The sequence below is a fragment of the Pteropus alecto genome, unplaced genomic scaffold, assembly GCF_000325575.1.
Source record: "Pteropus alecto unplaced genomic scaffold, ASM32557v1 scaffold155, whole genome shotgun sequence".
Classification (NCBI taxonomy): Eukaryota; Metazoa; Chordata; class Mammalia; order Chiroptera; family Pteropodidae; genus Pteropus; species Pteropus alecto.
Window position 1 is genome coordinate 21,581,026 of NW_006438113.1, and position 9,210 is coordinate 21,590,235.

Here is a 9,210-nt window from a genome sequence, read left to right on the forward strand (position 1 = left end):
TGAGGCTGCCCCCCCTCCCCGCCCCCTACCTCTGTGTCTGGAAGTCATTAGCTCTGGCTAGAGCTCTGCTTTCTTCTCCGGCCCCTTTGGGATTGTCTAGTTTTCACAGGTTGTGCCTCACAGTTTGATGGAGGTGACAAGCCTATCAGGTCATGCTGGATAACAACTACTTCTGTTAAAATCAAGTGTAGCTCCTTTTAAAACCAAGAGATTACAGCATTAGATGAAATGACATATTAGATAAAATAACAGATGGCTCCTCAGTTTGTGTTCCTGACATTATATAACTTTGCTTCCATTTCCAAGAATGTTCCAGAACTAGTTTTAGAGACTGTAATTCACATATTAATGTTCTTAGTCAAAACAAATGAAATACGTTCTATATGTTATGCTTGGATGGGAGGGCATTAAAGGGGAAATTTGGAGCCGAGGCGGTGGAATCAATGAAGCTGAATTTTTTCTGAAAGCTGATCATTCCTCCTTTAAGATGTTTTAATGCCTATAAAAAGGTACCGAGATGAGATCACCTAGCATCCTCAAGCAGCAAACATATAGTGAGTATCTGAGAGCTTGCAGAATGTAGGGCACTGGTCTGATTACTGATTACACAGTAAAGCGCATTGACATATGACAGGTTTCATTGTTTCAGGTTAACTTCCAGCTTTCTAGCTCTATACACTTAATGAAGTTGCTAAAGACATCTTGAACTTAGAGGGGAGAAGGGGCAGATGAGAATTCCTCCACAAATCACATCTGACATTGTAGTCCTGAGGGCCAAGTATTATATGACAGTCTACGTGAAGGAAAGGAAAAAAAGACTGTGGGAAAAATGGGCGGTGAAGCCGCACATGGTCTGAGTAGTTTTCCTTCAGTCCAACAATCAGTGTGTATCCAGAGAGGCATGCGGGGGTGGGAGGGGAGAAGACAAGGGTAAGGGGCTGCATGCCCCTGGGAGCCCTCAAATCAGATAGGCTTCCTCAAAAGGAGTGAATACACATTTGATGAAGTATTGGTAAAGCCACTCTCCTATGCTCATGACGCAGATGTCAAAGTAAACTATTCATAGTCAATTTGGCAGTATCTATCAAAATTAAAAGGTAGACCAAGCAACTTCACTGTTAAGGATTTGTACCAGTCTTGTAGACGTGTGCAAAGGAGCACACAGTACACACTGCAGCACTGTTTTTAAGAGCAAAGCTGGAAACAACTTCAATGGCTAAGAAGGGGCTTGATAAACACATTATATTATATTGATACAGTGAATTATTGTGCAATTGAAGATGATAATAAACTGAGATGCACTGATATGGAATGTGTTTCAAGACTTATTAAGTTAAAGTGTAAGCGTGTGCACATGTAAGCATTGTGCTACATGAATACAAAGAGGAAAGATCTCTGCTCTCCAGGAATTTACAATTTAGCGTGGTACGGATGGTAACAATAATGCAATGGGGCAGTGCTACAGAAGGAGGTGGGTTGTAAGCTGCAATGGACCAGTGAAAAAACTGGGGCTAAAACTCTCTTAGCAAGTCTTCAGCTTACAGGAGGTAGAGCCAAAGCTGCTGATGAAATAAGGAGTAACAATTTCATCTCACTTGGCCAGTAGGAGTCATTCAGGAAAATGGGAGGAGAATGGGTAAATAATAGCAAGAGAAGGAAGGACTTTGTATGCTATAAGCAAGAGATTAGGTATTGAGAACCCATGGAAAATAGTTATTTTTTTTTAATTGAGGTAAAATTAAGTGTAGAAGTTGGTGAGTTTTGCTAAATGTATATACTTATGAAATTACCATCCCAATAAATAATTTTTTTGCCCTAGAAATTTCTTTTAGGCTCCCCTCCACTCAATCTACACCGCCCCTCCCCCAAGTCCACCATTGTTCTAATTTCTATCACTGAATATTAATTTTGTCTACTCATGAACTTAATGTAAAGGGAATCATTTAGAATCTTCTCTTTTGTGTTTGACTTTGTTTGCTTAACATGTTTTTGAGATTAAGTCATGTTAAGTTTGCCAGATAAAGTACAAGATGCCCAGTTAAATTTGAATTTCAGATAAACAACAAATAATTTTTAGTAAAAGTATGTTTCATGAAATATTTGTATTTTTATTTGATAAATCTGGCAACCCCAACCCATATTGTTGTGTTTTTAGTAGCCCATTTTTTAAATAAAATGCAGAGTAATACTCTAGTATGAATGTTCTGCAGTTTGCTAATTTTTCTCCTATTAATAGATATTTAGGTTGTTTCAGTTATTATGAATGAAGCTGCTGTAAATATTCTTGTACAAGTCTTTTTGTGACTATATGTTTCTATTTCTCTTGAGAGAAATACCTAGAAGCAGAATTACTAAGTTGTGAGGTAGAAATGAAATTTTTGTTATGAAGAAACTACGAATATTTCATTTTACATTCCCTGGAAGGATTTTGAGCAGAGGAGTGATGTGGTCAAATTTGCATTTTAGAAATATCCCTCTTGTGGCAATCTCAAGGAGGCAGTAGAAAGTGGGGCAAGACGAGGCAGGGAGGTTGTAAGAGGCCATTTCAAAAGTCCAGACAAAGATGACAGATTCTTGAATTGTGGTGGAGGAGAGGATGATAGAAAAATTTAGGTGCCTGGCTCAATAGACTTCTTAATGAGTTATCAGCAAGAGGTTAAGGCTCTCCTGGCAGGTCATTACTGAGAACTGGTAGGGACAATGTCTGCTTTATACATTAAGCTATATTTAGTATGGTGTCTGAACACAGAAGGCTACCAGTCAACATTTTTTTGCCTCACTCTTACGGCCCATGCCTCCGAGAAAAAACTCCTCCCCTACTTCTTGCGAAGAAACACCTGGGAGTCTGAGACATCTAGTGAAGCACTGTGCATTCAGATGGGTCAGCCATTTCCTCCACACCTTGGGTCAACTCCACAGCAGTTGTAATTAGAGAGCTGAGAAAATGCCCTGGAGCCGAGAGTCCTTATTTTCCACATCAATGAAAGCATAGCTGTGGTTGCACAGGTGTGGGGACACAGGTCTGATTCCTTTAGATCTACTGATGTGTTTAGATCTCCCCCGGGGTGCAAAGTAATCCAAAGTCTAGTCCTTTCAAGAGGACAGGGGATTCATCACTGGCGAGCCAGGGCAGCAGTATCATTTCTTCCTCCAATGATCTAGGTAAAAATGGCTTCCTTTCCAAGGTCCACTGCTGCAAAGATTATGTAAGAGCTACAGTCCGAGAGGAGAGAGCTTAGTTATCTTGTATCCTGGAATTTTTGAGGCGAGAGTTTGGAGAGATACAGACATCAATATACATGATTAATGAGATAGTTTACTTTTTTAATCCAGTGCGTATTTTAAATTTATAGCCCATCTCAGTTCAGAAAGTACCGAATAGCCGCTCTCAGGCACTCTATTAAATAGCACAGGTCTAGAAAGACTGTGAAAAGGCTGTCCTCTTTTTACCTCTCTTTGATCCTTGGCTTTTGGGGGAGGTGACCTCCCACTTGCCTAGAATTTCCTGTAGGTTCTTCTCCGGGGTTCCTTCACTGCTTATTCCATTTCTACACACACAAAACCCTTAACAGATGTAGAATTTACAATGAAGACATGGTGGCTTTTTCAGCTCTGAGCTCAATTACATTAATTATGGGGCCTATTGCTCAGTGCTGGCTTCATTACCATACCAAAGCATGACTTGATTGCTCTTTAAGCACCTTTGAATTTTCAGGCCTAATTTACCTGCAGCCTCCAGCTCCTGAAATTCAAGCACCTGTGGATTTACTAGGATAGGTGAGAATTCACCGTGTGCTGAGGGCTTCCTTGCTCGGCCCTTCCTAGGTTCGTATTTTCCTTTTTCATTCAGCCACCTGAGATAATGGATCTTCGCCTTTCCTTTTTCCCTCCTCACAACACCCTCAAGCTAAGGAGCATTTCCTATGCTTTAGCACCACCTTGTGGTTTAAGAGGAAAAGTTGAGAAGCAAGCCGCATCCATCTTGGGATCATTGAGCATAATAAACAGCCTTGAAGGGCCATCTGGCTTTTGCTGTCTCCTTCAGTCTGAGAGGAAATGAGATTTGTCATTGAATATGGAATGTCTCCTACAGGCTAACTTGCCTGCTGAGAAATCAGGCAGTGTAGTGGGTCCAATTTGAACTAAGCAGAGAGTCATGCAGAAACACAAAACCAGGTTGCTACTGTTCTATTATTTAAATTGAATTGTGTCCACATTTCACAGATGACTTGGCTCAGCCAGAGAACTTGGCATCTACATCTGCTGTTATTGCAAAATGTTGAGCTAATGTTTTCAGTTGCTCCAAGTCAGGAATTATCTCCTGGCCATCGATGATAGACCCTGGAAACTGCATTCAATTCATGGATTTGCAACCCAACCTACAGCTGAATTTCACCAACAAATATGTTGGTTTGGCCGGCATAGGCTGAAAAGAAAAGGCAATGGAAAACAGATAGATGGGGCAGAAGCTTTACCAATAGACATAACTTCACATACTTCCTGTTATCTTGCACCCACACTCCTTAATCCCTTCATCAATTTACTTCTGCTGGGAAGGTGTATGAGTTCGCAATTTCCTTACTGGTCCAGAGAGGCCAATTGATTTGCCTGTGGTCACACCGTTAGTTACTGGCAGAACCTTATCAGCGAACTTATCATTCTTAATGATTGACTACTTCATCAGACAAATTTCCTATTAAAAATAAGTCTCAAAAAAAAAAAAAGAAAAAAGAAAAAAGTCTCGGGGCTCCTTTTTTGTCTTCTGACCATCCTGAGGCTTTCCCATGTAGTTCTGTGTGTCATGCTATGTCTCCTGTTTCTAGGACCTAGGCGGATTGTGTCAGGAACTTCGCTCCCATCACGTGTTCAGTAGCCTACTACATCTTGACAGGACTTCCTAGCTAAGGAGGAAGATATAAGTGTTTAAATGCGGAATTGGAGGCAAAAACAGCTGATGTGGTTCTACAAGCTGAGGAAATAATAAGAGATCCATAAGAAGTACGATCTAGGCCTATTTTAACACAAATTAAATCATGTGAAGAGGAAAATGATTACAGCTTAAGAGGTCTATTATCTGAAGGGACAATTCATCTACATACAGCCAAGGATATTGCTATTCCAGAGGATTTTTTAGACTTTCCTCTTGCAAAAACAGCAAAATTTAGACTTTCCTCTTGCAAAAACAGCAAAGGGCAACTGGAAAAAGGCTTACCTGATTATACAGATGATGATATTTTGTGTGGTGTTAGTAAAGACATTGAAGCAGAAGCACAAATCAGATTTCTAAAAGCCAAACTCCATATTATGCAGGAGGAATTGGATAATGTTGTATATGAATGCAATAAAAAAGAGGATGAAATTCAGGATTTAAAGTCTCAAGTAAAAATATCAAAGAGTGTATGAGACAGCAGCGGACAATTAATTTGCAACAGTCTCAAATAGAAAAGTATAAAACTCTTTTCGAAGAAGCAAACAAAAAATGTGGTAGATTACAGCCAGAGCAGTCTTCAGGAGAAAAAGAATTAGAAAATAAGACTACAAAAACAAGCTGCCACTAGTTAAAGTGCCATAGAAGTTCACTTGAATAGAGCTCTAGAAGAAGAAAAGTATAAATTGGAGCTAAGTAAATTAAGGCAAAATAACAAAGATACAGAAAATGAAGAACGCAAAAAAAAAAAAAAAAATCAAAGTATTAAAATCAGAAAATAAGACGCTAGAAAAACGGAAAGGAGAAATAATGATAAGGTTCAAGAAACAATTGAAATTAACTGATGTTTTTAAAAGGCAGAAGTGCATTGAAGCTACCAAGATGCTGTCTTTCATTGAAGAGGACTTTATGAAGGCGCTTGGATGGGGAAATTCTTAAGTGATCTACTTGAATTCGTCTTTATAACTGACAGTGTGATGGATATACATTTTATTTAACTTAACTGGTAACGGTTTGAATTATTTTTACTCTTAATAAGAAATGATGATATTTGATAATGAAATCAAAATCATTCTAAAGAATTCCCTGTTTAGATTGGGGGAATGCAAATTTAATACATAATTATTAGAAAAAGGAAATTATTTGGAAAAATAAAGCAATAGGAATTTTAAGAACAGTCATCAGAATTTTGCAGAACGTCAGAACCTTAGCTTGATTATGGTAATAATATTACCGTGCATTCACATATCAAATCGTCACACTTTACATCTTAAATATATACAATTTCTATTTCTCAGTTATACTCATTGAGCTGAATGAGGGGGAAGAATCTTAGGGGACCTCTTTAACTATTGTTATCAGTTTAGTTCCAAATTCTACCTTTCATTAGTGTGTAGCTTTGGCAGAATGTCTATTCGTGGTATTTCTGTGCCTGTTTCCGCTTTTGATTCAATGAATTAATAACAAAGAAAGGCCTTAAACAGGGCCTGGGACTTGCTAAGAATTCACTGATCATGATAATCAGGGCTGGGACTAAGTGAGGGTGCCAAATGATTCAGAAAGTGAGTGCCTCACTAGCCTCACTCTAGTCCTGGCACTCGTGGTAATGACGAAGATGACGATGATACTTATATGGCATTCGCCTTAATCAGTTTGGGCTGCTATAATAAAGTACTGTAGACTGGATGGCTTAGAAACAACAGAAACTTATTTCTTGTGATTCTGGAAAGTGTAAGTCTGAGATCAAGGTGCCAAAATAGTTGGGTTCCAGTAAAGACCATCCGGTTTGCAGATGGCTGTCTTCTCATCTTATCCTGTCATGGCAGAGAGCAGAGAGGGAGAGCTGGCTCTCTTCCTCTTCTTTTAGGAACCCTAATCCCAACATGGGGTCTCCACCCTCATGACCTAATCATTTTCAAAGGCCCCAACACCATGACTTTAGGGGTTAGGGTTTAACATGAATTTGTGGGGGGGTGTCACAAACATTCAGTCCATAACAGCCTTATTCAGAGTGTTAATGTCATTATTGTGTCCCATGGGGGCTGAGGAGACCTTCTGAGGAGCAGCCAGACAGCCCTGATCTCATCAGCTTTGTTCTTGCCCTCCCAGATTTCACCCTGAGGGCTTCCTTCGAGAAGCAGAGAAGCGTGAGAAGACCTCGGGAGATCCACACAATAAGCTGTTATCCTTGGCATTTTCCCAAAGTTTAGCTGAGAGGAAGTTTTCTTTTGATGTCATTTTGCTTTTCCAGCCCAACTTTGTTTTTCCTTTGAGAAGCCTCTGGATAGGAGCTGTCTGTTCTGAAAAAAAGCATGAATTTGGAGCCTCAGAAGTCTTCATTTCGATCCCGGCTCTAATGTAGGGAGGAGTCAAGAGAATTAAAAATGTTAAATCAAGCTATATTTTGAGACTGCAAGTATGCTGATCAGCCCTGAGCAAGGCCAGGAGGACACCTGCAGTACAAAGGAAGATTTCTACTGGGATTGCTAACAATCCATTCCCCACAGCTGAGCAAGGGGAAACAGGAACCAACAGAGTCCTTAAGTGACTCCCCTACACTAAATAAAATCATTCATTCCCTATGGCTAAAACCATGGGGAACCTAAGGATTAAAGGCTAGGAACTGCCAGCAGGCCTTTCAGTCTACATATCCTTACCTTTTCAAGCTACATACTCTTCCCCTTCCTCACTGTATGTCCATATCAAAGGAAATGGGTTAACAAAGTCTTTTAAACAATAACTCACAGGAACTAAAGAATGATATATAAACTGAATTCCCTGAACACTCAGCCTGGCTCTACTCATTATCTCTCCAAGCCTATCTTGATCCCTCTCACTCTCTGTTTCTGAGAGGAGACCACACGGTCTGTGGAGTGTTACCCTTTTTCTACTAAATTTTCCTTTCTACTCTCACTTTGGCATGTGTGTTGAATTCTTTCCACACTCTCCACCAAAGGACCCTCTTCTTCTCTCGGTACAAGGCTTGGTCTCCCCGCCACTTGGGGAAATTCGCCCTCTCCTGCATCACCACAACCCCGAGCAGAGATTATTCCATGTCAAGAAATGCACATCTGCCTACAAGGTTCTAACTACATTTTTCAACACGGTCAATTTATTCCCCTCCCCCGGTCCCCAAAGTTAATGGTTTTCTGTGTTGTACCTTTCCTTCCTCCCTCAAACAGGGTCAGAAGGCAGTTGTAATTCCAGATATAAAATAAAAACAGACACAGCTCCTGACTTTAAAGGCTCCTGGATTGGAAGCAACACTGTGGAGTCCTGTTTGCTCTTGGCCTCACTGTTTGCTAAGGCTCATGGGCTGCCATACCGGTCACATCTGTGTTTGTGAGAGAGATGATTCTATGAGCAGAAGGCATTGCTACATGGGCAGTGTTCTCTGGAGACAGAATATTTTTCCAGCATTTATTTGGCTTGGGCTACCAGGCAGCAACCAGGCTCTTCTGCTGGCCTTGCAGGCACGAAGAGGAGGTTTAGTGCTTGAGACGTTTTCCCCAGAGCTGGATTCTAAGGGCATGTTCAAATCTCTATGGAGGGTCAGACTTAGGGCCAATGTTGGCCAGTAAGTCACAGACCAAATATTAGAAAGCAAAAATTAGTTCGGGAAGAAAGCAAAGATACGCGAAGAACTAAGTGTTAGGCCACACGTTTGCAGGCAGCTAGGTGGAACTTGCAAGTGTAGTAGTTTCTCTGATTCATTTGAAATGACAGCCATCTGTGAACCAGTGTCTGGGCCCTTACCAGACACTGAATCTGCTGATGCCTTGCTTTTGGACTCCTCAGCCCCAGAACTGTGAGGAATACATTTCTATTTCTTATAAGCAACCCAGTCTATGGTATTCATTTTGTTATAGCAGCCTGAGTTGATGGAGACGTGTTCCTAACACAGTGCCTGATATACTAGCTGAGCTCAATGAAACTTTGTTCTTTTACTTTTAGCATCCACAGTTTCAGAATTGCAGGAGACTGTTGTTCCAACAGTCAGGTGTTCTTGGGTCATGGGGACCAGACAGGTTGACTTAGATAGCGCCAACCCCTTCCTACCAGAAGTAGGGGGAGAGGATAACCTTCACAAGGGGGAGAAATGGTTTTTGAACGCTTCCTATTAATATGTGCAAAGCACTTGAGAATGTACCTATTTCCAAAGCCTATTTCACGATCTCACTTAGAATGTTGGTGGCACCATCCCAGCTGCCCCTCCATCACTGTCATTTCAAATAGGGTTGTGAAACAGAGAGGCACCAGGCACGACTTCATGAAGATGTGAC

At 40.7% G+C, this 9,210-nt stretch overlaps 1 pseudogene; it reads left to right on the forward strand.

The window, feature by feature from the left end:
• Positions 1-728: 728 nt before the first annotated feature.
• Positions 729-5,866, forward strand: LOC102879665 (annotated as a pseudogene).
• The last annotated feature ends 3,344 nt before the right edge of the window (positions 5,867-9,210 follow it).